Genomic DNA, 27,859 nt, shown 5'->3' with positions numbered 1-27,859 from the left:
AGATTTTGTATCCCTTCTTTTGTTTTTTATTTTACTTTTAAAATACCATGGGCTATTACCATGGGTTGTTTTTAAAACCTCCTGTAAAAAGTAATATTTACCTTTCACGTAAGAGCTTTTGTATCCCTGTTTTTTCTTTAACTTTTAAAATACCATGGGCTATTATAAAACCACAGGCTTCTCCATGTAAAAAGTTTTAAATATACTTGGTATGAGATTTTGTGTCTGTTTTGTTTTTCCTTTTACTTTTTTTTTCTTCTTTTTTTTTTTTTAATTTTACTTATATTTTTTTTGGTTAATTTTATTTTATTTTATTATTATTATTATTTTTTTTTTTTTTTGTTTATGACCAAAGGCCTAGAAAAATGGAGAAAAGGAGAAACTCCCAAATTCTGAGCAAAATGCTTCAAATGTACGGCAACAAGGTTGACTAATTTTGATAGCCAAGGACCTGGATCGGAGAACGAGCTCTGTGCACCGATTAAGCAACCTAGAGGACCGAACTGCTCTGATACCACATGAAGCGAACAAAGTTCCTTCTATAAATTAATTATTCCAGAAAACTAGGAATATGAAGATATCCATGAGGATACAAATATTATATATTAAATATGAATAAGAATGATAATGATAATGATTTACAATGAGAACAAGAGGCTTGATTATATATCACGCAAGCGTCCCTTCATGAAGAGTCATGTCCTATTAGACATGCCTCTTCAACCTAATTATTAGCTTAACTTAACTATTATTTATGATTATTATCTTTTACATTATATTTATATTATTTATATATTTTATTCGTTACAAAATCAAGCAAACAACACACACACAAGCGAATACACAAAAAGCGACAGAAATGCTGAAAAATACAAGTTGAGGCCACTTACCCATGAATAGCTAAGCTGGATGTGTCGAGGAGTCCTAGATCTGTTGTGGGATGTCAGAGCTCCAAGATCGATGTGAGTGAATGAGCTCTGATGCATCGAATAAATAAGTTTGGTCTCATGACGCGCATGCCACGAAACTAGGAAAAAGTGACACTTGGAGGGAAACTTCTAAAACAACTTTGCATTTAACCCTGACTTCTAAAAATAACTCCCAGAATCATGGGATACCTTTTTCATGTTGTCTCTTGCTATTCTGGGAAGATTAATTCATGCATGCATGCAAGTCAGGTTTCCTTAGTCCCAGGTGGAATTGGTCAACCAGGTTGTTCATGCATGCAGCTGCTCAACTGCTTGGGAAAAATGTGCATTCCTGGCTGGGAGCTGGGTTGACTGCCCAAGAGGTTTGTGCAATTTCGCGGTAGAGAAGCTGACAGTTGTCCAGATTTGCGCAAATCTTCAGCTGAACAGCTTGCTGTTGGTAAAATTTTCACAAATCCTGTTGGGAGGGTTGGCTGGCAGGATTGCACAATCCTGAAGCCCAGCAGGGTGTCAGAGAGGATTGCACGATTCCTAGAGGGAAGTCTGGTTGCCCTCTAGAAATGCGCAATTTTGAAGGGGAAGCTGCTCAGCTTGCAGCTGGACCAAGTCCAGGTGAACAGTCTATGAAGGGAATGGATCAACTGTGATCGACAGGCTACCTTTATGCGAGGAAAACACTGAAGCTTGAGTACTTGATGAAGCAAGACAAAGTGTTGTATAAGGTTGGTAGGGAGGCTCCAAAATAGGCTAAGGCAAAATTTTGGAGGGTGGTTGTAGCAGCTACAACATCATTACATTAATGGTTTCCCCAAAATCAATCAATGCATTAGTAATGGGCTTGTCATCGATGTAAACAGTGACCGTGGGATTTCTTGGATTATTGTATTTGGTCAGAAAAATTTCCCATCACATGAATAGTTGCGGGGTCCTTAAGCTTCCTCCTAGGATTTTTAACACACATATCTCTTACCGTTTTTGCATAAATAGGTACTTCTTTAATAGCTTGCAGTAGAGGAATCTGTATGTGTAAATTTTTTAACTTCCTAAGGAAATTAGATTCTGGTTGTGAAGTCGTCCCAACTTAAGCTAATATTTGGGGATATGGAGGATCCTTACTTATCATAGTCGAGTCAGTCATTACAGGTGTATCAACTTTACTCGAATTGGTTGCTACAAGTGCAATAGTCCTTTCCGAGTTAGCTGTTACAGGTGTGACAACATCTTCAAGATCTGTGGTATCTTCTCTAGGTGACTCACACTCTTCTTCAATGATAATAGGAGAGTGTTTTGGGTTAATCACTTTCCCTGACTGAAGATGAATTTCGTTACATCTGACAGGAGTGATGTAATAAGTCTAGAAGGTAGTCGGGGCCTCAATGTTCTGGGTTTCCTTATTGTTTGGGTTAGGGTTAGGTTGCATAGGTAATTGGGGTCGTATAGGAGGTGTAGCAGCAGGTGTTTGAAGAGGTGGTAGTTGTAATTGTTGTTGCATTGGCATTGTAGGAGGGGCTGGACCTAGGGAATTTCCTCTCCAATTCTGAGTCCAAGGATATGGTTGAGATGGAGGGTATTGGAAAGGTGGAGAGGGAGACCACTAGTTCCAAGGTGAAGGAATATGTGTTGGAGGAGGAGTAGAATATTTCCAAGGGAATTGTTGAGAATTATATATATTATTCCATGGATTAAAAGAAGAGAAGTCTTGAGACATACTCGGGGGTCGTGGTTGCCATGGTTTCCTAGATCCAATGAAATAGGAGGATTGAGCTTCCTCGCTTGTTTCTTTGAGCACAACTTTCATTCTGGAAAGCTCCGGGAAATAGCATGTAGAATGCTCTAGATCACCAATGTTGCACAAGTTGATGCTATTTACTCTACATTCCTTCAGGGAGTGCTTCTCCCTACATTTCGGGTAGAACACAGTTGAAGATGTATCAACTTCATCCTGTGCTTTCTTCATTGCGTCATTGTTATTTGAGCAGATAAGGTACTGAGGAGACCAGTTTTAAGTTTTTCGAACAGATTTCTGATGTCAACTCTGGTCAAGCCTTTGTTTGTAGATTTCTATATTCTGATAGAAGCATCACGTACCATGCTTCTTCCTCTTGATGACACTCTCGAGCATCTTAGGCAGAGCTTTATTATCTCATCAAATGATTCCTGATATATGTCTCCCTTTCCTAGTAGATTTACGGTATCAAGGTAGTCATATCTCATTCCCATTATGAATATGGTTTTCAAGATTTCTGTATATAAATCACTATGTTTAGATCTCTGCAAGTTACAATGGAATTATTCCACATAATCCTCCAAGATTTCTTCCTCTTTCTGTGTCATCCTAAATATTTCTTCCCTGAAGCCCCTGGTCCGACAATAGTCCTAATACTTGGATAGGAATGTAGCTTTCATATCGTCCCATGTCTGAATATTAGCAGAGCCTAGTCCCATAAACCATCGCAGTGCTGCTCCTTTTGAAGTAGCAGGGAACAATTTCATCTTTTGAGCATCTGAAGTATAATCATAGTTCCTGCACATGACATCAAATTCAAACAAGAAGGTGTTAAAGTCTTCTACAGTCATTCCTTAAAAAGATGGAAGAGCTGAAAAATGAATGTTTTTCATGGGAGCTTCACCCCTTATATCATCTATTGGGAACTCAAAGGTGGTAATGGTGGCATTTTTTTTGTTGTTTTTATTGTTATTGCCCCCCCCACCCCCTTGTTGATCCTCCTGACTCTTGTTGTGGTGATCTCCTTCTTCAGACCATCTAGGTGACTGTCTTGTGGGTGAAGATTCGTGAAATGATAGCTCAGGCTTCTCTGGGGCTGGATGTTTCACCACGTTGCCCGAATCTAGATATTGATAAGTAAAGTAATTCTCTTCTGATTCAGGCCCTTGGTGTTCCTCACTAGTTTCCCCTTGTCCCTCAAACCTAAGGTCCCGACCATTAGTTTCCCCCTTTTGTTCTTGAATTGAGTCTACAGTTTTGGAAGTGGGTACACTAGTTTGAGGATGACGAGGTCTGGAGGTAGAGGAACCAGATGCTTCTACCCTTACTATGGGGGTGACAACTTTTTGTGGCCCTGTTTTTCTTGTATCCCTCTGTGAGTTTGAATATTCTTTCCCTGCTTTTGAGATTAGCTCCTAAATAAATGTTTTTCTCCCCAAATCTGCACTCTTCTTGTTCCTTTTATGACATGTTTTTCCTATGATTTATTAGAGTGGTTGTGTTTTGGTATCTATGGTACTCCTAAAACTTACACATGGACCCTATGTGAGTTTATTTCACACAATAAGTGTCTCAACTTCTACAGTGGTGAGCCCGCTCATCTATATTAGAGTGATGCACAGGTTCTTACCTCTTGTCTTACCGCCCAACACCTGTAAAGATGAAAAAACATCTAAACAAAATCCAAAAATTTCACACACCCTAAGTGTCCTAATGATCACAATGGTGAGCCCGATCAGGTATGTTAGATCGATGTGCATGTTCTTACCTCTCGTCTTACTACCCAACACTTGTGCACTATGTTAGTGTCAGTCTTTCCAACCTTCCTCCAGTGATCAAATATGCTCTTACAAAGTGGTCTCAGAGTGTCAAGGTCAAATTTTGTCATTTCAATGAGTCTTCAAGCAAAATTTGGTCACTAGGCATTAGGTCTAGGGTTTGCTCTTACTCTTTTCAAAGTTGCCAAAATGCCAATCTATGTCACTATTCATCTGAGTCTATCATCATTCATAGGGTTGTCATTATCATCTCAGTGTCTAATGAGTCATTTTACAGCTTATCCATGCTTCAGTTGCGCCTAGGTAAGGTCATTTCCCTCTCCTAGGGTTTTGAAGGCAATTTCTCTTGGACAGTCAAATCATCTACAAAACTTGTATCCAGATGTTCATACACCTTCCCCTATCCTTAAAGTACCTTATTAAATGTTTCCCATCCCTTAGATCCGCCAAATTCCTCATTTTCGCACAAACCCTAGTTTCTTGCTACAACTTGGCAATTTTCTAGGTTGGGCCTGTGTTTTGCCCTTTTGGACCCCTTCCCCTCACTTGATCCCCGCGATTCCACTTTCCCCTGCTTTCTAACATCCCTCCCTACTTCCAAAAATTTCCCCAAGAATTTAGAAGCCTCTTATCCCCTTCATTTCGCTTCATTTCGACAAAATTCCTTGTTTCACACATCGGGATAAGTTTCACTCAAAAGATGTTTCAGAGCAATAAAAGATGAATTTTGGAAAACTGAGAGAGGTTTTTTTCCAAAACATACCAAAGAAGAAAAACCTCCTTCACTTTTTACACAGGTGTCACGTTTTTAGAGAAATGTAAAAAATACAATCGCCAGATCCAAGGAGGTTGAGCAAAGCACTAAAACGGAGAAAAAGGCCCGATCCACTCCAAATTTTGGCCAAATCCTCTTTGAATGAGCATGGTACTTTATTGGGGACTCCCAGCCCAAATTTCAAGAAATTTGGGGAAAATTTTGTCAATTGTGAATTTTTTGTGCCACACACAGGTTTTTGCCCTCAACGCGTAGCACGCCGCGCGCTACCCTGAAGATGGGCAAGTCCATTTCTCAAAAACTCAGCATTTTTGGATTTTTCATGACAAATTACACTTTCTCAGCAATGCACAAGACATTTCATCAGGTTTTGAGCCCTCAGAAGGTCAAAAAACATGCAAAAAATGACTTTCTGCGACTTTTTGGACACACAGGAAGCAGTCTTGGGAGATTGAAATTTTAGAGGGGAAAATGACCACCAAATTGATAAATTATACTTGTTTTGGGAAGTAGACATCTAGATCTTTCCAACAAGCCTACTTTTGCCTCATTTTGATGCCGGGAAGTGCCTCAAAAGTTGGCTCAAAGGCGCGCTACACGTTCAGGATTGGAGTGCTACGCATCAGCACATTTTCTCAATTTTTCATCTACAGCTCAGGAATTCGCCCAGCTTTGACCAGTTTTTACTTGTGATGGGATTTTTCACCCTCTTTGATGTAATTAATGTATTTTCATGTTGACATGACACTTATTTACCTATTCTAGAAGATTCATTCATGAAATAGCAAACATTTAATGAATGAATTGGTTTCCTAGCTTATAGAGGCAAGTTGTTTTGACTGCCTAGATTGTAGTGCTTTGTTTAGAATTGGTTGAAACAACTCCTAGGATGATGAGCTCGACCCCTAGAGGCTAGGGAATGGGTTGGCATGGTCTATATTATGCATTTTCTCAATCATTTTCAGAGGTTGGAGAGGTTGGACTCTTGAGGGATAAGCTTAGACTGTATTACTCTTTGTATCTCTGCAATTTTGGTAAAGGAAAGACCAGGGTTTTGCAGCACTATTTTGGATTCCTGTGGTTATTTGTGTTGATGGTGTGTTTCTCTCTTGTACTTGTAAGTGTGTTATGTGTATCATTTTCCAACTTCTCTTTTCTGCACATTAATTAAATGAAGTGTTAAGGTAGAATTCATAATTTATATGCTCTGCCTTTAAGTTTGCTTAATATCTATGTTTTCATCTGTCTAAGGAGAACTCTCGAAGGTTTCTTGCTCTCTTTAGCTCCTCACCAGTCATTCCTATCCATTCACTTAATTCAAAGGCATCAAGACAATCTCCTACCTTGCCCCAAAAAGACCTCTGCAAAAACTGTGTCTCATCCCCGCACCCAAAATTGTTGTGCTCAGTTTTCCAACAAAACTCTAAAAATTTGAAATCAAAATTTCCCTATCAGTTTAATAGCCTAAAATCAGTGTTCTTTATTGGTCATCTCAGCCCTTTGAAAACCTTTTTCCGAGATAGACCCAGAGAGAGCCCTCTCCTGCCTCGTAGGGCTAGCTACGAGGCTAAGTGGTTTGATGTTGCCTTGGATTTTGTCTTTTTCAGCCTGAGGCCAAATTCAAGCGCTAACACACTAGAAACACTATATTAACGAAACACACTTGCTTGACTGTACCGTCAACTGCCTTCCCCGACAATGATTCCAAAATGTTGTGTCCGTTTAATCATTGTTTAATTGATTGAACTACAACCATTTAATTGTCAACCAGGGTAGGTTTGTTTATCTCAAAGGTGTATGCATTATCTGTGCTGACACATAACAACCAAGGATAGAAATAAAGAACGGAAAGAATTGTCATTGAACTAATTGTAGAAATTAAACACTCATGCAGAAACCATAAAGCATTCTACAGGAATGAAATCACACTTCATGTTTTACCAAGAATCGGGCACGCCACACACAATATCAATTACTAAACCAACTAATCAAATATTACATCTTAAATCACTCCCGTGTAACAACATATCATAAATCTGAAAACAGAAGTAAATTTTCATGAATTATACAACAACAACAATAACTTCACACTTACAAAAAATAATAATTAATCTACTGCTACAACTACTACTGCAATCCCTACTAAAGGGGAGGGCCCTTCCTACCTAGCAGGGTGCACGGATGAATTAAGAACTAGTTAGGAATTCAATAGAGAATCTATAAAAGCATCCCAAACGATGTTCTCGTATTAAAATAGTTGTGAATTACAGAATCAAAATGACGGTACTATCTCGTGTTGCATGTTCCCTTCCATGGAACTGAATCCTTTTATAAACTTTACACACCCAAAATAGGGAACATATTAGTCTGAGAATCTTATGATTCTCATGCTGATCAATATTAAAAGAAAATATGAATTGTTACAGCTGATTTATAAATACAAGGCCTATTCAAGTTACATCATTTTATAAAATCATAACCACCTAGATTCTTTAACCACCCACAGATAATTCATGTTTCTCAACGGTTGTCTCGTGGAATAGTGTCTTAACGGTTGCGGTGTAACAACATCTCGCGGTGTAACAACAACTTGAGGTGTAACAACGATGGCTTGTAACAACAAATCCTCAAAACATATTTGTGAACTAAAAACAAAATTGTCCATCCTTTGGCCTTGAATACATGGGAATTACCTGAAAGAAAAAGAGCCAGAGAACTTCTTCCACACTTGCCTTGGTTAGCCATAAAAAATATATCACTTCATTCATATTTAATAAAAATGGAAAAATAATATGTCGCAACAAGAGTTGCTTCTTATAACCAGGAAAATCGATAATTAGGACGTAAAGCTCGCGGGTTCAAAGGTAAAATGGTAAAAAATGGGGGAAAGAGGTATCTAAGGTATGCCCAAAAGTTGGACCCAACATATATATACTAAGAATGAGGAAGAATATGTCGAACATTTAGCAACAATGTTGAGATTTCTAACGGAGCATCACTTGTATGCCAAGCTTAGCCAATGCAGTTTCTTTCATACAAAGGTACATTACTTGGGACATGTGGTTTGAAAGGAAGGCATAGCAGTGGATCCGGAAAAGATCAATTATGAAATGGGCAGTTCCTAGGAATTCTGGATGAGGTAAGGTCATTTATGGGGTTAGCAGGTTATTACAGGAGGTTCATCAAGAAATTATCACAAATTTCTTATCCCATTACATCGTTGCAAAGGAAAGGTAAGAAATTTGATTGGACAGAGGAATGTGCAACAAGTTTTGAGCAGTTGAAGTAGTTGTTGAAAATGATCCAATTCTAAAGATTGCATATCTCGATAAAGAATTCATGATATGTACAGATGCATGCAAGAGAGGACTTGGTGGAGCCTTGATTCAGGAGGGACATGTGGTATGTTATGAATCAAGTAAACTAAATTAGCACAATCAAGATTATGTTACACATGATATTGCATTGGCAACGATCATCCATGCATTGAATATGTGGAGGCACTATCTTCTTGGTAGGAGGTTTGTATTGATGAGTGATCACAATGAATTTAGATACTTGTTTGACCAACCGAATCTGAATGTTAAATAAGCTATATGGTTGGCCACGATTAGGGACTTTGAATTTGAGATTAGGTACATTAAAGGGAAAGAGAACATGTTTGCAGGTTGTCTTAGCAAAATAGTGCAGGTAAATCATATAGCAGCTATGAGTTCATACGGGACAAATCTACAAGATTAAATCTTGTAGGCAGGTTACAACAGGATACAGGAACTTTTCACTTCGATGAACGCTATACTAGCAAGGGAAGAGAGTTCAATCAATCAACATAGAAAACAAGAGAATGCATCAAAGAACATGCCTCCACTAACTTTCACTTTTGTCTTCCAAATGCAATGCCAAAAGTAAAAATGGTTTCCACTTTTCACTATCCTAAGTGCAACTTTTTCGAAAGCAAAATGATTTTACTTTAAAAATATGCACTTATATGAATTATGCTTTTATTTTCATTTTGAATGATTTGATGCACCTAATATAGTTTTTAGCTTTCAATCACTGAAAAATGTGATCTATTTTCAATGATGAATCTCAAAAAATAAATTTTCAATGCAACTGATCTAATGCATGTTCACGAAAAGTAAATTTTGAAAGACAAGCTAAAACAAATGCAAAACGATGTTTTCAATGATTTTCATAGAAAACAACACTCAATCAATCGAAAAAACCATCATCTCCATGACACCAACAAGCAGCAAGCGATGACCAATTGACTAGAAACCCTATAACTCAATCAAATTTCACTTCAAAGCCAATGAGACAAATTTTGCAAATTAATCAAGGCAATCAATCAAAAACACTGACAAATTCAAGCATACAAGATGGCAAAATACCTCAAGGGCCAAGACACACTGGATTCTGAGGAAGAAACCTTAAAAATTCTCACATTCAAGGGTCAACGCTAATTTAGATATCAAAACTCATGCTGATAGGGTCATTAGTGCTACTTTTCATAGCAAAACACGTGTTGTCAGCACCAATTTTTAGTAGATTACATGAGCTTGTGAATCTACAGGATTTTCTACAAGCAATTCCATCATCACCGGTGTTAGAGTCTGCCTTGTCAGTCCTCCATCAGAGATCAAAACTCTTTTTGCATTTCATTTTTAGGAGTCCCATCCTGCTCGATCACCTGTAGGAGCATGCCATAATCTGACGGAAGGGTCTGGTCAATCATTTCGCCTCATGCATTGTACCCGCTGGTTTAGGTCTGTTTTTCGAATCAATTTTGAAATCATTTATAGTCCTGTTTTGGCCTCTTGTCAGCAAGAGTTATTTTCAGTCACTAGGTCTAGGGTTTCACAAATTTAGTCCTCAAAGTGTCCAATAAATCCAACAGGCCAGAGGGAGGTTCCGAATCAGTTTCCATTGCAAAATCCCATCGTCAATAATGCTTGAGAACGATTCTTCTTCAAAACAGAGTTTTGAAGAAGAAATTATCAAATTTGTTTTCTTTTACATATGTGATTTTTCAGAGTTTTTAGTCATGGGATGTTTAGGCGCTATCCTGATCCTTTTCCAAATTCTATGTCAGCTATCCCTGCAAAAAAATAACCGAAAGATTCATCATTCAAGCTAAAATTAAAAAGGAAAGAAAAATACAGAGTTTGTATTACTTGTGAAAAAGTGCCAAAGTGTAAACATTACAAAAATGGGTTTGAGAAAAGAAAAATCAAAATCCATGGCTTTATGAGAGATTTTCCATTTTGAGATATTCATTTGCATGCCAAGAAGCAAAGAGTAAACTATTCAAAGAAAGTTTGGTGCGTAAGAGTGAAATTGGGTGAAGCCGGGTCGGCGCGGTGCATAGAGTAGCTGGCACGACACACATGGGCTACGCGGCACACTGGGCGTGACCATCCAGTGCGAAATTACACGGGTGCGGCGCATCCAGGAGGCACGGCGCATTGGGCCTCCCGCGCGGCGCACACAGCCAGGAAACCCGAGACTTGCCCAATTTTCTCCAAATCGCCATGAAAATGCACAGAATTGCTAGGAGACTCCAAGATGACATGTATAAAGACGCTCAGCCAGGATCAATCTTGTTTGTAGAACGAAGATATGATGTTGGTGGAAATTCGACGGTGAGGTATCCTCACGACAAATTCGACCGCATCTAGACACCCTCATCTGGATTAATCTATGATATTGTCTCTACATCTTATTTACAGTTCAAAAAGCCTGTTTCAACAACCAATGCCGAAAACCATCCGCCAGCAAGGCTCGAAAATGTCCTAGGTGGCAGTCATTGCAATACTTGGGCATTCGATTCATCTTTAGATTTAAAAAAAAACATATGTGGAGGATTTGATCCAGATTTTAGCATTGAAATATTGGAGACCTTTTCCCGTCTGTAAAGTGGCAAACGCATCTCCAGAAATTTGAGGGCGGTTTTGCGGGAATGTCCCAAGTGGCATTCATGAAATAGAGTTTTTTGGCCTAAAATGAACAACTACACGATTCTAGGCTCAAAATTTAGCATAGGAATAGGATTCGACTACCTATTTTTGATTTCAGTTATGCTTCAAAGGATTTACAGCTACAGATTCCGCCTCTCCATTGGTATTTTGATTGGAAAATGTAACGTTGCTTATCTTCAGAAAATATGATTGACTCTTGTTAGTTAATAACTAAACAACTCCCCATTTGTGTCGATTCGTTTTCCCACAGATTGAGTCTATTTATTGTATTGAAAAATCATTTGTAAGGGGTTCTGAGTTCTGGGAGAAATGTGGAGGAAAAATCCAGCGCTTTCATTGTACAGTTTTGGTAGAGGATTAATGAAAAGATGCAGCTCTGATTTATGAGATTGATGTGGTGTGAGTTTGGCATAAGTGTTTTCTTATTGTTTCATATGTGTCTTGTGATGTTTTACATTTCATTCATAAACATTTCCAGCTGAATGCTTTTAAGTAAGAAAGGTAGAATTCAATTTACTGCTCTGCCTTGGGAAAGCGTTCATGTTCTGTGTGGCTTCTTCTGTCTAAAAAGGATTCATCACATATTCCCTTTTCAGCCTCTCAACTGTCTTTCCACTCCATATTATTCAAATTTGATTGCTAAACTTCCTGCCTATCTTGCCTCATGAAAAAATCTGTGCCTTTGATTTAATTTCTCAAGCTCATGTTGTTCTTTGTCCCATACAGCCCTGCAAACTCAGTCATTTATTAAAATACCTCTTTCATATCTATTTACTAGCCTAAAATCAGTTTCCCATTTGAAGTCATATCAAGCCTTATTGAAACACTTTTCGCTGAGATTGACCCGGAGAGAGCTCTCTCCTGTCCTCGCAGGGCTAGCTACGAGGCTGAGTGTGGTTTGATGTGGACCTAGAACCTTGCCTTTTCAGCCTGAGGCAAATCTAGGCTCTAATAGCCGAAACTAATTGTTATCCTTTTATACCACTTGTTCCCCTATGGGGAGTCATATTTCAGTTATTTTCTGACTCTCGAAATATGAAAAGTTTGTCGAGCACTTGTTTTTTCGAACTCGTAAAAGTAAATGAAAAGATGTATACTTAGTATAAGTTTAACCCTTTTCTGGGATGAGATAGACTATTGTACGAAAAATGAATAACTTAGTCGAACATTGCTACGAGGTTCTCTCGAATATTATTTTCTACCTTTTCGGGTTCGAGAGACAAATTACAAAAGGGACCTGATTTAGTTTTCTTTTTCGTCTATTTTTCAAACTCTCTAAATATGAAAAAGACACTGAGTTACTCTTCCATCGGACTCGTAAAAATTAAGCGACGAACGACTTGTCACCATGACGAGACCGAGTTTCTCCTTCCTAGGACTTGTAAAACTTACTAGGATGGATTCATTCAAAGAATGAACCTATATGGAAAGCATATGCTATCCTCTTCAAGCTTGTGATTAAAAATAATTGGGTTACTCACTAGAAATAGTGGGGAAGAAGTGAAAGTGAAACATCTCTTGTATAGGCAACATGTTGCTCTTGAACATGACACTCATCTGTTTCTCGTGTGGGGTTTGGGATATCCTCACTTTTCTTTTGTAAATTAGCAGTTATGTATTAATTGATAAAAAAACATAGGATACACAAGGTCTGTACATACAGACAAAGCGAAATCATCAACGCATGCTTAAAATGACTGTAAGCAGCTGAACCTATATCTACTAAAACCGAGGCTAACCACACAGGGCTGTCTAACGAGGGGTCTAAACTAGAAAAAACCACCACTTTGGGCTACTTGTCAGTAATTCCAAAAGGAAAGAGGGCTTGGAGGACCTCCACAACTACGATAGAGAGATACAAAAACAAGAGAGAGACAAGAAAATGAGAAGCCATTACAGCATCAAAATCGAATAGTCTTTACTGGGCGCACTTGGGCCTGCCATTACAGTCACGAACTCAGGCTGTTGAATCCTTTGTGGAGTGGGGCGCTTCACTTGGTTGGTGTCTGTTACCTCCGCTAGGACTTCCATCACAACATTGGAACCCTAATGGATGGAGTGCCTGAGGAGACTAATGAGGACACTTAGCTTTTGCGAAAGGATTCTGACTTCCTGAGTCAGGGCACTGAAATTGAACTCCATGGCATTAAGCTTAGGAAAATTCTTTGTAGAAACGAGGGAGATGGCTTGGTGAGCTCACTTGATATCTTCAGCCTGCATACTGAGCGCCTTGGCCAGCATGGTCTTCATTCTCCACATTTCTCCTTAGGTTCGAATGAACTGTGTTGCTCTTGTAGTCGCTGTACCTGGATAAGAAAGCCAGGCCATTTCCTTCTCCAGATCTTGAGCGTCCAACCGTTCTTCCTCCTCTATAACCGCAGCTTTAAGCTCTTCGATTTTGCGTTTTTCTCTTTGAGTGGTTCGGGTTTCATAAGTATCCTGGGCTTTCTGTAGGTCCCAGTTACCGGAGACATTCCAACTACCCTCACACATCATAATGTAATTGCAGGTCGAGGATACAATGAAAATCCTAGCAGCACTGCGATTGTTAAGAAAAGATCCAGGAGAAAGTAGTGTTCTGATCCCTTGGTTTGATGCCTTAGATATAGTTGAGGGTGGTAAGGTTTGGCTTGAGATCTCCCACTTCGCCGTCGGAGATATGTTGTTCCTGCCATAATAACTACCATTACGGTTTCCCATCTCCTGCTCATGATGCCGATTCAAAGCCTTAACTCTGCCACGCTTGAGGCTATTAGTTGAGAGCCATGTGTACTCCCCTGCGTCCTACTGATGACGCTGATCATATGTTTTGTTGATTGTCCTCCCCGTACGATGAATTGTGTGGGTGATAGAGGGTGACGAAGATTCTTCAGAGAACCAGACACAGAAGCAAGCAAAGCACTGAGGACAAAGAGTTGGGCGAGGAGACAAACATGTAGGAGATTTTAGGTGAAACACTATAGATATATAGATATAGATATAGTGGAAGAATGAGCGCATATATCCCCAAAATCTAGTCGAGTAACTTCTTTTTCTTTTCCGGCGTGTCTGCCCTTGCCTGCTATTCGAGGCAGCGTATTTGTCATGCTGGAGTTTTGTTGCCATGGACCACGTGTCATCCGTTGAGCCTAGATATTTTTGACAATCATTCTTCTGCAGGATTTCCTTCATATTCCACTGCGGGTGATGGTGTCTGCCCTCCCCAATCCATTTCGGGGTATTATGATCTAGAACGTGAGCCTTAAAGGTTATCTTCGTTCGATATTAAGGAATGTCTCGTCGAACTGCTACTCCCCTCCTCCCTGTAAAGAATTTATTGTCTCGAAATATGTAAACAGTGATCCCGAAGTTTTGTGCATGTGACATCATGCCAACAAGTGTCCGGGTAGGTAATGAGGTGATCAATCCCGTAGTTGGCCAGAAAATCGGCCACTGCATTTGCCATTCTTACCACTTGCAGAATGATTCCGTCAAGGCTTGAGAGGTGCTCTGCTATGAGCTCTGTGACCTTGGCCAACCTACAATGCTTCGTTACCTTACACGATTGTGATCCCATCTACATTTTTCTTGCAGCATTGATAGCCAAAAGAGAATCCCCTTCCACCACTGTAGCCCCTTTTCCCAGACGAATGAGTATTCAGAGCCCTTGTTCTAACGCCGCGAATTCCATATCATTGTTGGTTCCTTATCCCAAAGATTGGTTGAAAATATGTTGAATTTCCCCTTTGTAATCTCTGATGACACCTCCTATACCTGCCGGTCTAGGATTTCCTCGAGAAGCCCCGTCGAAGTTGAGTTTGTGAAAGCTTGTTGGTGGTGGTATCCAAACATTCAAGGAGGGGCCTTTCTGTTGTCGCGGTTCAGATGGACTAGAGATGGTGCCTGCCTCAATTCCAAAAGTCTACAGAATTTGTAAGTCAGTCACTGAGAGATATTTGTTCTGTTCTGATTTCCATTTGTTAAGATTCGTTTCCCTCATGTTTTGCAGTATGGCGGCTCTAATAACTTCTGTGGTTTTTGCTTCATTTTGAAACACTCATTTGTTTCGTTCTTTCCAAATTGACCACACTATGAACCCAGGGATTAGTTTCCATAATGTATTGACTGTTTGGGATTTGGAAAAATTACTTCACCAATTCCCTATGATTTCTTGTATTGAGTCTCTGTTTTTGTCCATGCTTCTGAATATGGTTTCCGTCCAGTTCCATAGGCTTCCTGTCCAGCTACAAATATTGAGGAGATGATTCATGGAATCTTCCTCATTTTCACACAAGGGGCAGTGTGGGGGGCCTATGAACCCTTTTTTTTGAAGGTTCTCCCATGTAAGAGTTCTTCTATGCATCAAGAGCCAAAGAAACGTTTGAATCTTCAGCCATAGTTCAACATCCCATACTCTGTTATACCAATTGACTTTTTCCCTTGGTCTCTTCCTTCGATATATCCTCTTGCTTCTTTGAGGGAGAAATTACCCCCCTCGAGCTTGCCCCAATGCAGTTGATCTGCATCATAAGCATTTCTTATTTTCCTTTTAGCCAGCTCTATTTGCAGTGCCCTCACAATGTTTTCCTCCTCTTCTGGTTGCAGGATATCATTGAAGATCCACTGTTGCTAAGCTTGATTAGTGTTGTTAGGCCTCCAGTAATGATTCACGGTTATCTTCCATAGTTCCTGGTTTCTTCTCTGAATGGTGAGGAAATATGGGCTTTCCAGCCTAGGTAATTGTTGCCATGCATCCTCCCATAACAGAACAGTCTGTCCATTATGAACTTCCCAAAAACTCTGTTCCTGAATTATGCCCGATTATTTCTAGCAAGACTCTAGATTGGAGATCCCTCTGGCGGTTCCTGCATCCTGATTAGATTCTGAGGGTTGTAATTAACTGCATACTTAGCTTTCCAATGTTTGGCCCAGGGTATGTTCAGTTCTTTAACCCATCTCCACCATAACTTAGCTCCACAAGCTCGGTTGACGGTATAAGGGTCCTGAAGATTTAACCCACCCAGGTGTTTGGGTTTGCAGATCTTGTCCCATGCCATTAAAGACCACTTCTGTTTAACTGAGTTTCCCAACCAAAGAAAGGCTTTCTGGATGAGTCAAATTTTCTGAAGAACACCTTTAGGTGCCGGGAGAATAGATAGCATGAATTGAGGAATAGCCTGGAGGACAGATTTGGTGAGGACAAGGTGGCCTGCAAAGTTAAGGGTCCTATGAGTCCAATGCTGACAACGCTTTTCTAGATTGGCGATCATTTTTTCCCAATGCGATTTTTTCCAGGGTTTGTCTTTCAGTGGAATGCCTAGGTATCTAGACGGGAGGTTACACCTCTTGAAACCGAGGACATTAGATAGATTTTTTGGACTGCTATGTGCGTATTAAAAAAGAATATGGAAGATTTAGCTAGATTGAGTTCCATACCTGAAGCAAGGCTGAAACGATTGAGAATGTTTTTGAAACCAAGAGCTTCTTTGACTGAGGGCATGCCATGCAGCATTGTATCATTGACAAATTGCTGATGGGTGGTTGCAGGGCACATGGGCAGGGGTGTGAGTCCCTTAATCAAGCCATCCTCTTTAGCTTTTCTGATAAGCCTTCTCAGACCTTCCATTAGTATCACAAACAAGAAGGGCGATAGGGGATCCCCTTGCTTGATACCACGAAAAGGTGTGAATTGGGCTGTAGGAGCTCCGTTAACTAGAATTGAAAATCCGGTAGACTTAATCAGGGCTAGGATCCAAATTATCCACTTCTTCACAAAGCCAAAGGCGGTAAGAATAGCCTCCAAGTAGTGCCAGCTGATTTTATCATAAGCCTTCGACAGATCCAGCTTCATTAGCATGCCAGCTTTTTTCTGAGTTTGGAGGGTGTGAATCATCTCTTAAGCTAGAAATATGTTATCCATAATCTGTCTTCCTTCTACATAACCAGATTGTTCTTCCGAGATGATTCCTGGAAGAATTGTCTTTAGTCTGTTAGCTATGACTTTAGATATAATCTTGTATAGAACATTGCACAGAGCAATTGGTCGAAATTTCGATGGAGTTTTTGCTTCCTCCTCCTTTGGTATAAGGGTTATGAACGTAGAATTGAGAGATTTTAGGATGGAAGAAGAGCGTCGGGAATCCTCCACCACTTCCCAAACTTATGTTTTGATTATATCCCAGCAAGCTTTGTAAAAGTCGATGGTGAAACCATCCGGTCCTGGCGCCTTACCATTGGGTATTTCTTTCACTGTTTCTTCCACTTCTTCCAAGGTGATTGCTCGATTTAAAGCCTTGTTTTGATCCTCTGTAATAAGGTTGGGAATAAAAGTCATTAGATCCCTAATGGCTTCCTCTCTATCAATGTTGGGTTCCAAAGCTATTTGGCTGAAATGGTTTATGATAAAGGTTGATATTTCATGATGAGTTTGCACAGAGGTCCCTTGATCATCCTTTATTCTTAAAATTTTGTTAACACACCTGTGATCAATGATAGATATGTGAAAGAATTTTGTGTTCTTTTCACCCTTAAGCCATTGAATTCTAAATTTTTGCTTCCACAGAGTTTCCTCCTGTTGACATCTGGTCTGCCACTCCTGCATTAGCTTTTGTTCTGTGTTTCTTGTTTCTTGAGTCATATTCCCCTGGATCCATTCCTTGTGAATCTGTTCCAATTGCTCCTCCAACACCTTCTTTTCTTTAAATATGTTGCCAAAGACTTCTTGATTCCAGGATTTTAACCTGGTTTTGATATGTTTAAGTTTAGCTTGGAGCATGTACATTTTAGTGCCTCTTATACCTATCGGTTCACTCCACCATTGTTTTATTTTCGATGTAAACTCTGGATGACTGAGCCAAAATTTTTCAAATCTAAAGGGCTTATTCCTTGGTGTGCCTAGGATGGCTGCATTCATTATTATGGGCCATTGGTCCGACCCTCCACTAGGTAGTATGTCTGAATCCACAGTAATCCCTTCCAGAAGGATGGTTTCATTTACCAAGAACCTGTCCAGTCTAGAGGTGATTTTCCTATCACCCCCTCTTTTATTGTTCCATGTGAAAACTCCGCTCTTAGGGATGATGTCTACCAGCTTGGCTGATTTGATAAAGTCTTGGAAAGCTTCAGTATCCCGGTTGAGCGTTCTGATTCCTCCTCCTTCTTTTTTCCGTAAGCGAAGTAATCATATTAAAGTCTCCTCCAAAAAAAGCTTTTGCTTGGGGATATCTCTGCTGCAGGTTGGATAGACCTCTAAGCAATAACAATTTTTCCTCTAGTTTTTGAGGGCCATAGACATTTGTGCGTAGATAGGTGTCAAGATTCCCTACCATTTGGATTTCTATAGAGATGTGAGATTTCGCTGCTTCAGAAGATATAATCTGGATAACTTGAGGATTCCAAAGAATGACTATGCCCCCTTCCCATCCATTGCTCGTTGTTTCCAGGCATTCCATCCTTTTGCCTAGTTTTTTAATGATGTTTTCCATTGTTTTGCTGGAGCATTTAGTTTCTTGCCAAAAAATCATATCTGGTTGTTCCTTTTTGACTTTCTTCTTTAATAACCTCTGCTTCTTTAGGCCATTTAGCCCTCTAGCATTCCATGAAAGTACTTTCATAATAAACGAATTTTTAGGAGGTTAGTGTAAACGCCTCAAGGGCTTTCATCTTACCTAAGTTTAGGAGCATTTGACCAAGCTCTTGTAATGCTTCATTGTTTGTTCTTCGTCCTTGTTTTTTCTGGTGCTTTGGGTTGGTTGTAGCTTGATGCATCCCCTGAGCTCTCACCCCTAGGCCTTTTGTTGTTCCCATGCTTCTTCTCTGCATATCCATCTCTGCTTGTTGTCATGCTATGAATAATGTGTTGATTTTGTTCACCTCCTCTTCTGATATGTGTTAAATGCCTCTCTTTTTCCATTTTTCTACCTTGTTTGGTAGGTCCATTCCTTCTTGTTCCAGAATGTCACTTAGTTCCATATCCTCGAGTCCCATTTCACTAGTCATCATTTCTGAATCCTCTTCCAGTCCTTCTGTTGGTCCCGGAACAAGAGGGAAGTTGTTTGCTGGACTAGAAATGGGTTCTTGTGTCCCTGGTGTGGTTGTGGTCTGGTTTTCTCGCAATGGCTCCTGCTCTTGAGTGGTGTCCTCTGGTTCCGTCTCTGATTCCAACACCTCAAAAGGATTACCTGTGCTTCTGAAGGAGGTACTTGCTTTATTTTGTTGTCTTTTTTTTTGCTTTCTGTCTAGCATGAGGTCGAATAAAAGCCTCCTTATTCTTACTCTCTGTGTTTTCCTTAGGTTTCTCCATCATTCTGTTCATCGGGCATTCTCTGATCAGATGTCCATGTTCATGAAATTTCCTGCATCGAAATGGGATTTTCTCATAGTCTATGGCTTGAAAATACCCTTCATATCTGTATTCCAACCATAGACCCTCATGCAGAGCTCCCGAAACATCCATCTCGACACAGATCCTAGCACAGGAGGTGTATCTCTTCTGTAATGTTGCCTCCGAGGCTTTGATGAAGGTTCCTAACTTGTTACTTATTCACTTGTCCTTCCGGGTTTGGGTAATCCATTTTGCCTCTCATTCGACCATTCCACTTCGTCATCATGACCCTTGGTCCTATGTTGAGTCAAATGCTACCACATTCCAGAGTCGTGTTGTCGATATATTCAAGAGAAGTCCTATATGGAGTTTTTACTACCTATACATTGCCTGACCTTTTGCCATAGTTCTGGATCATAATTATTTATTCCACTTTATTCCTTATTTCGTGTCGATGATGAGGGAATCAATATGGCCCTCCTTCAATGGGTCACTTCCTGTTGACTTCAGCTCATTATCCAGGAAGATGAGCTAGAAACTCCATTCCAGTACTTTAGAACTTGCATGCCTTAATGGAAAATTCTTCACATTCGATAACATGTTTTCATCATTGGTCTTTGATCGAATTATTACACGAGTTTTTGAATTCAGCTTCATTTTCACATTCATGGATTGTACTGCAGTACCTTGAGAACCATTGTCATTATTGGTGGTTTCTCTTGTGCCCGTTAACGATTTTCATCATTGGCTGGTAATCAGGTGGTTTTCTAGCATGTTCAACTTCGACACATTCATTCGCATGATAGGATTCGTAATTTTGATTCGGGTGGGATGGAGCGCAAGACCTTGAGTTTTGTCTGATATAACTCAGGTTGCGGAGAGTTATGAACTATTTGTGATTGTACACATGTTTCCCCTGTATGACTGGTTGTGACCATACCATGGAACCTTATACCTATGATGATGATGATGATCATTCTATATTCAGATGGTTGTGTCCATACCGTGGATCTTATATTTTGAGATGATCCCTTTCATTTGGATGGTTGTGCCCATACCATGGATCTTTTCACATGGTCCTTTTTATCTGGATGGCTACATCCATACTGTAGATTCATGTTTTGATATAGATGTCAGAGGTATTAGATATGTATATGTATATGTACCCTTGATTTGAAGGTCTCCTGGAGGTGTTTGTTCTAGTCCTTGCACTGGCTCATAAAGCATCTCAGCCATCGCTCCCTGTTCTGCCTTCATGCTTTGGGGGGAGTCTCTTATACATTATTTTTTCACACCTCTTGTACTTCCCTTTGTCATAACCCATAGTGCCAAAACATTGAAAACTATGCAGTGTACCCATCTTGATATGTAGACCAAATCCTCCCTGAAGAATTATTGAAAAGTTGCTTTAATCATTTCCTGAGAAAGATAAACTCAAAACCTTAATTTCTGGGTCAGCGCGACTGTGACACTACCCTCTCGTGTTGATGGCAGGTTGCATTATAGGAGCCTCCCACTTCCAGCGCAGTTTTTGCTTGGATACTTGCGCTGAACCCTTTAAGGAAAGTTTTGCCAAACTAGAGGAGAAGCTTCGTGATCTAGAGGCTTCAAGAACGACGAGCTGGATGTTGTTCATTGTGGATGTGGTCGAATTATCCCAATATTTCCCTTTGATCTTATTCCTATAAGCTTCCTTCTTGAGATGTGGACCTTCCTCTATCTGAATATCATAACTCAAGAAGAAGTTAAACCAGTTGAAGAAAAGATGCACTTAGATGTTGCAGTTCAGATGGTAAACATCCCAAGTGAAGGTACTATAACCAACTTAACAACATTGTTGCCTCAAGTAAATTAGAATATTGCCACACACATGATAGAGGAAAAACAAACCAAAATAACTCCTTATCTACATCTCAATCAGTGTACGAATCTGTATCACTCTAAACATAAACAAAAAACTTATGTTCCGAAGACTACTAATGTCAGTACAATTCAGTCTTGTGGTAATAATTCACACGAAGTATCCAGTAACCGCAACATTCCACAAAGGATTACTTTAGGATGGTCAGATCCCTTCTCAGTGCGACAGTTTTGTTGATCACTTAGAGGATCATATCGTCTTGTTTCAAAAATGACAGTTTCGAGACGATAAGACATTCGAAACAAAAAAAGAGATGAAGCCTTTTCATCAGTAAGCTTTGAGGACAAAGCTTTTTGAGGAGGAAGGCAATGCTATGAATAATATATATATATATGAATAATATATATATATATATATATATATATATATATAGATATAGATATAATGATAATTGTAATAATGATTAGTTAATTGCTAATTACTAATTAGTACCGAAGAGGCATGTCTAAATGGGACATGAACTTCCATGAAGAGGCACCTGCCTAGGGTATATAAGTAGGCCCTCGCTCTCATTTGTAACATCATATTCTCTTTCATACATTTTAATATATATATTCTTGTATCCTCAATGGAGATTTACATACCCCAAGTCTTCTGGAGCATTTTACTTAAGTACGAACTTTGTGTGTAACACGTTGCCTCTGTATTCTCAGTAATCTTCCTCTTTCCTTTGTCCCGCACTAGATTGTTGCCTATTGTTGCTGTTGTTGTTGCTTCCTATGTTGATATTGTCTGCAGAGTAGCTTTCCAAGTTGTTGCTAAGCTGACTGACTCATTGAGTCTAGAGGCATTATATTAGTACCTCCAAGGGTCCTCCTCTGGCCAGTGAAATGTCCCGTGGATCCATGGAAAATACACCCTCACACAATGGTCCTTGCAAATACCATGGGGATCATAGAGATTAAAGTATTTGTTGTCGAACTCGAATCTCACTATCTCCTTAGCCTTGGAATCTGCATCCTTCAATCTCTTAATATCGTATAATCTGATTTTCAAAGGAAGAGTAGGGCATGGCGCTTTCTTCTTCCTATGAAATCCTGTTGACAACCCTATGGAGAGGTGATATGAGACTTCTTGCATGATCAACTTGTTAGTGGAATACCTTGGTAGAACATGTGGAGGCTTCTCTTTGCCAAACACTTTGATGAATATGTTACCTGGTGAGGCACACCAATCTAAAATGTTTACCATTGCCTCCATTACTTCTCAAGACATGCCAGGTGGATCCTGCTCAAAGATAAGCTTGTAAAACGAGATGATAAAATGGTTAGTTAGCTTTGTCATCACTCCTCGATAACGACAGTCGGAAATCAACTTGCAATACATGTTGACGACAATCTCTTTTAGTGTCCATGTCTAGCTCATGCCAGGTAAATTCTACTAGGCACATATTACATTGAGCAATTATGCGGACATGTAAAATCTTGTTTTCTCATTCTTGGCAGATTTTGAATTTTAGCCACATGGATATTCAACTGATGAGCCAAGAAATCTGACCATTTGAATGGATTCCCATCACTCACAAACTGGTCCAGTATGACTACCCACCCTTAAGGAAAGGCTTTTTTGTTCTCTTGACCATATATTCTGTAGGAAAAGATGATCAAGAATTGATAAGCCTTCCTGAGGGACTTTTTCTTGTAAACATGAGTGGGTGTCTGTCTAAACTTTGACGACTCTTTCACCCAACGCTTGACGATATCGCTAGTGTTCAGAAAGTTATGGGTGGCATAGAAAAATGATTCCATCCACTTCATCTGTTGGGGTAAATGATACATATGCTGAAAGTTCTCTGCCATGAAGGTGGCAAGCTCTATCCCGCTGGCACTGTTCAATGTCATCGTTTGTTCATCTATGTGTGAGAAAATCCAATAAATAATGTCCACACATGGGAATACTGGATAGCCTGCATGCAACCTTATATAAGCCTGACTGCTGGATGCTAAGATAAACTCTCAATCCTCTAAGTCTTACCTAAAGTCCTCTACAAAGTATCTTTTGTTTTTTGCCATGTTAATGTTGTACCATTCTCAATAAACAGTTGAGTCTTTGCATAAACTAGTAGGTCAACTGATATCTTCTCAACTGCTTCCTCAGTACTACTCTCGACGGTTTCCTTCGATGCAACTCTCTTGGATACCATGTTAACTGTAACTACTAGAGAGATGCTCAACAACTATTGTACTTGTGGGAAAAAGAGAACACTCATGGAAAGCAAATGTCATTTAAAAACGAAAGCAAATTCAAGACAATATCAAGCAACATGTCAGACTCATGATGGGGCAAATAGCGCAATTCTGGTTGACAGAGGTCACTGGCTGACTATGGGAACTATGCATTGCATAGTCCCAGTAGTCAATCAGGAGTCTTGATGACTAGAACTGTGCAATGCGCAGTTCAGTCTTGGGCCAAGGCCCGGAGAGACTACGCATTGTGCAGACTCAGTGGCCAAGCTAGGACGTTGGCTCCTTGAATTGCACAGTGTGCGGTTGGAGCCAGGCCAGGACAATCTCTAAGCGATTCCAGAAGCCAAGGTAGAGGCCTTGAGCTCGCATATTGCGCAATGCATGCAGTGAAGTGTCAGACTCGGGCAAGGGGACCCAGATCTGCCCAAGGGGAGTGTGCAAATCAAGCAAATCCTAAGGATGGTGTGATGTTGAGTGCATATATGACTAAGCGTTGATGCATGCATGTGAAAAAAGTGCAGGAATAAATCAAACTAAAGGAAAACAAAGTATGTGAAGAGAGTCACTGCAACAACGACCGTTTGTGCAAAATCAGAGTAACACATGTGACACTTTGGAAAGACAATCTAAAACTTGAAACAACACTTCTATAAGCTAAAACAAGTTAAAAGGCCAACTATCATTTCAAAGAAACAAGTGAAACAACACTCTCATGAGCTAAAGAATAAAAAGCGACAGAAAAAAGTGACTAAAGACTAGAAAAGCAAAACTCACCCGGAGTTCAATCATATCATAGTAACTCTTTGTCACATATTTACCCAAGTGGACTAGTAAGCTTGGGTAAGTGTGGGAGGAGGGTGTTATAGGTCACCTTATTGATGAGATACTAATGAGGAATGATTTGAATTTATTATAATTTCTTTTGAGTCTAATGGAAAATTATGTGTTTGGTACAAGAAAGCATGGAAAATGCCAGGTTTGGGTGGTTGGAACTAGTTTCAAGAGAGTTAGTTGCAAAAACAAAAGGAATTGGAACATGAAACAATATGTTAGTAAAGCTCTTTAGGAGTAAGGCCATTGTGGGATATTCGTACCCAATAACATCCATTGATTTCCATAAACATGCTATGATGGGTATGATGGTTTTGAGGTAGGGGTATGCCTTGGTTTTTGGACCTTCTGATGCGAGGAAACCTTGCAAAGGGATGGATCACCTGAACTGGACAACAAAGAAGGGCATGTTGGATAAATTTGAAGATGAGTGACTGCATGGAATGGGGTGGCTAGATTGCCTATGGGACTGTGGAGACTAGAAGGGAAGGTTGAGCAATAAATTTGCTTTTGTCATTAACATTTCCAAATGGAATCATAATCACATTGAGAGTGTGCCCTGGAATAATGAGTCAGTAACTGTTCACTGAGAAAAAAAGTAGCACAAGGATTGTAGCGTTGGGCATTGTAGACAACTTTGATTTTGGCAGTGGATTCTGAAGTTCCTGAGAAGGAGGTGAATCCTGACACTACTTTGAGGGTGGAGGTGTCAACCTCTAGATGCCCTTGTGCTGATGCATTCATCATATCGTTTTATTTGCTAGTTAAAGCAAATGTTCATACTTATATGTGTATATTATTGTAAATATTGTATGGAGTTATGTTTATAAAGATCCATAAACAATATGTTTATTTTTTGGTTGAAGAAAATGTTCATAAGTATATATGTGTTTGTCATTGTAATACTACATCAAGTTGTGTTTATAAAGCTCCATAAGCAATATGGTGGTCATGTTTTCAGGATTTGGTTATTGTAAATATTGAAACGAGCTATGTTATAAAGCTCCATAAACATTATGCTTTGTTGGTCATAAGAAACATAGAACACTGAGGACGATGTTCCCCCAAGGGGAAGGGGTTTGTAACAACCCTTGCTTTCGTTTCCATGTAAATAAATTAAAACCAAGGTCACGTGACACATATTCCTAGCTAAATGGTGGGAAAACATTATAGTGGACATCACTTGTGGTTTATTAATGACTATGAAAATTGGTAAAGGAAAAAGAGGCAATAAATGACATTTAATTAAGAGAATAAAGAAAAATAGGAGAAAAAGAAAGTGAAAAGACAAAAATATGCCTGCAAGGGAAATTAGAGAGAAAATGAAGGAAAATGAAAGAAAAAATAAAAAAATGAAAGGAAGAGAATAGAGATCAATGATAAAAAGGCACCTGAGAAGCAATTGACAACTTTTTTCTTAGCTTTTGATCAGTTTCAGAAAAGGACAGAGGACAAGTAAGGGAGAAAGCAAGCAAAGGAAAACAAGGGAGTGCAAGAGGAAGTTTGGACAACAAGAAGTAAGGATAGGAAATAGATGTGGACTTGCAACTAACAATGTGCATGTGTGATTCAACATGCCTGGATTTGAATGCATGGTACATGCATTTGGTTATTTGGTTATTTTGTTGTCATTGGAATGGGATTTTTTTGGATTGACATTGGGTTTAACCTTGCCTTGCCATTTCATGGATAGCCATGATGTAGTGGTTTCCCCTTTTGGATTTTTTTATTGGTTCTCAGGTCCCTATGGTTGTGGGTTGGGATAGAATCTCTAGAGAACTATAACATCTTGGGTTCCCTAGAGGTTGTAGGTTGAGATAGGAGATATATGGATCCCTCTAACAACTTGGGTTTCCTAGAGGTTGTGGGTTGAGATAGAATCTGTGGACCCCTTGACAACTTGGGAAGAGACCTATCTGGTTTAGTGATTAGTCATTTCTAGACTGGTTAGGTGAAATCACTATGGTTGAGGGTTGAGGTGGTTTGGCTTCTGAAAGCCCTAGTTGGTTCTATTCTGGTTTAACCCATATGATCCCACATTCATGCTTGGAATATGACACAAGGGAGATTGGTTGAAAGAGAGATTTTGGTTCAACCAATCTATGGTCGGGTGGTACGTGGAAGTCCTTGAATTGGTTGGAATTTGCATACATTAATATGAATTATTTTCTTGTTGTGATCTATGAGAACTTGTACTGGTTAATGTGTTGATTTTATGGCTAGTTTGTCATGGATTCTATTTTGGTTATATGTTGGTTATATGCACAGTTATATGATGTGCTCTTACTATGGATCTTGTTCATGATTTGATAAGTTATTAAATGATTGATGAATGCATATGATAACAAGTATTGTTGCAGCTAGCTTAAGAGGTCATTGCTCCTTCTTGATGATTTTCCGATGAAGTTAAGGTGATCATGACCAGATATGCCTCCATGACCTGTAACTACTATGTTTACTATATGTTTGGCGAAATGTTTATCATGAGACTAGCATGTTTTAGGTGAGTTATAACCTTAACATTCATTGTTAGACCTATTAACATCTTAGCCATGATTCTGGAAAGTTTTGGGTACGTCTGGGAAGTGGTTTGAAGACTAGCCTTGAAAAAGTCACATAGATATCTCAACTATTGGAACAAAACAAGGAAATATCAGTCATAACCACATGCGGGTGTGGTTGGAGCCTCATAACTGCATGCACAACGTGTTATGGGTGAGGTTGGGATGTCAAGCTTGTGAAAATGAGTTATAGCTTAGGGATTGATCACTAGAGGTGGCTGCTAGGCTATTGAGTGTCTAGTGTCCTTAAGGGGTGGTAGTATGTGTTCCGATTGTAGGCCCCACTTCCATAATTGGAACTTGGAGGTCAGGTCATGTCATAGTAGCACTCAACTCATGTTTAGCCCTGAGAGTGTGTAAAAGTGGGTAAATGTAGGAGAGGGTGTTACAAGCTTCACTACATAAGATCCCTTTGTATGGAACTTCATATTAACTTGCTCCTTGCAATATCCCCAATTTTCTGAGCATGGGAATTTTGCCCAATTTTGGTAATATTAAATAAAAGGGGCAATCAATATTTTGGAGAAAGGTGGCAAGTATTATTTTATTTCAGATTGGCGACAAATTATTATTTTATTAAAATGGTGGAAGAAGTAACTAAGTGGAAAATGGCCCCCACTAATAAAAAAATATTATAAAGAGTCTAGAAGGATGGAGAGGAAATATAAAAGGAGGAGGGATTCATTTTGTGGATCATCTTTTGACTATTACACTTCACATTACATCTTCTCTTGGATTTTTTTTATCACACGAAGAGAAGTTTTGTTTAGCATAGGAGCTCCAAGTGGAATTCCACCCTCATTTTAGAGTGTCTCCCTAGTGAGGATATTTGGGGAGTCCAATTCAAGATTTCCACGAAGCTTTATTGCAGG

This window comes from Pinus tabuliformis, chromosome 8, assembly GCF_031772625.1.
Source record: "Pinus tabuliformis cultivar Carrire ecotype Pingquan chromosome 8, CPIR1, whole genome shotgun sequence".
Classification (NCBI taxonomy): Eukaryota; Viridiplantae; Streptophyta; class Pinopsida; order Pinales; family Pinaceae; genus Pinus; species Pinus tabuliformis.
This window is presented reverse-complemented; position numbering follows the sequence as displayed.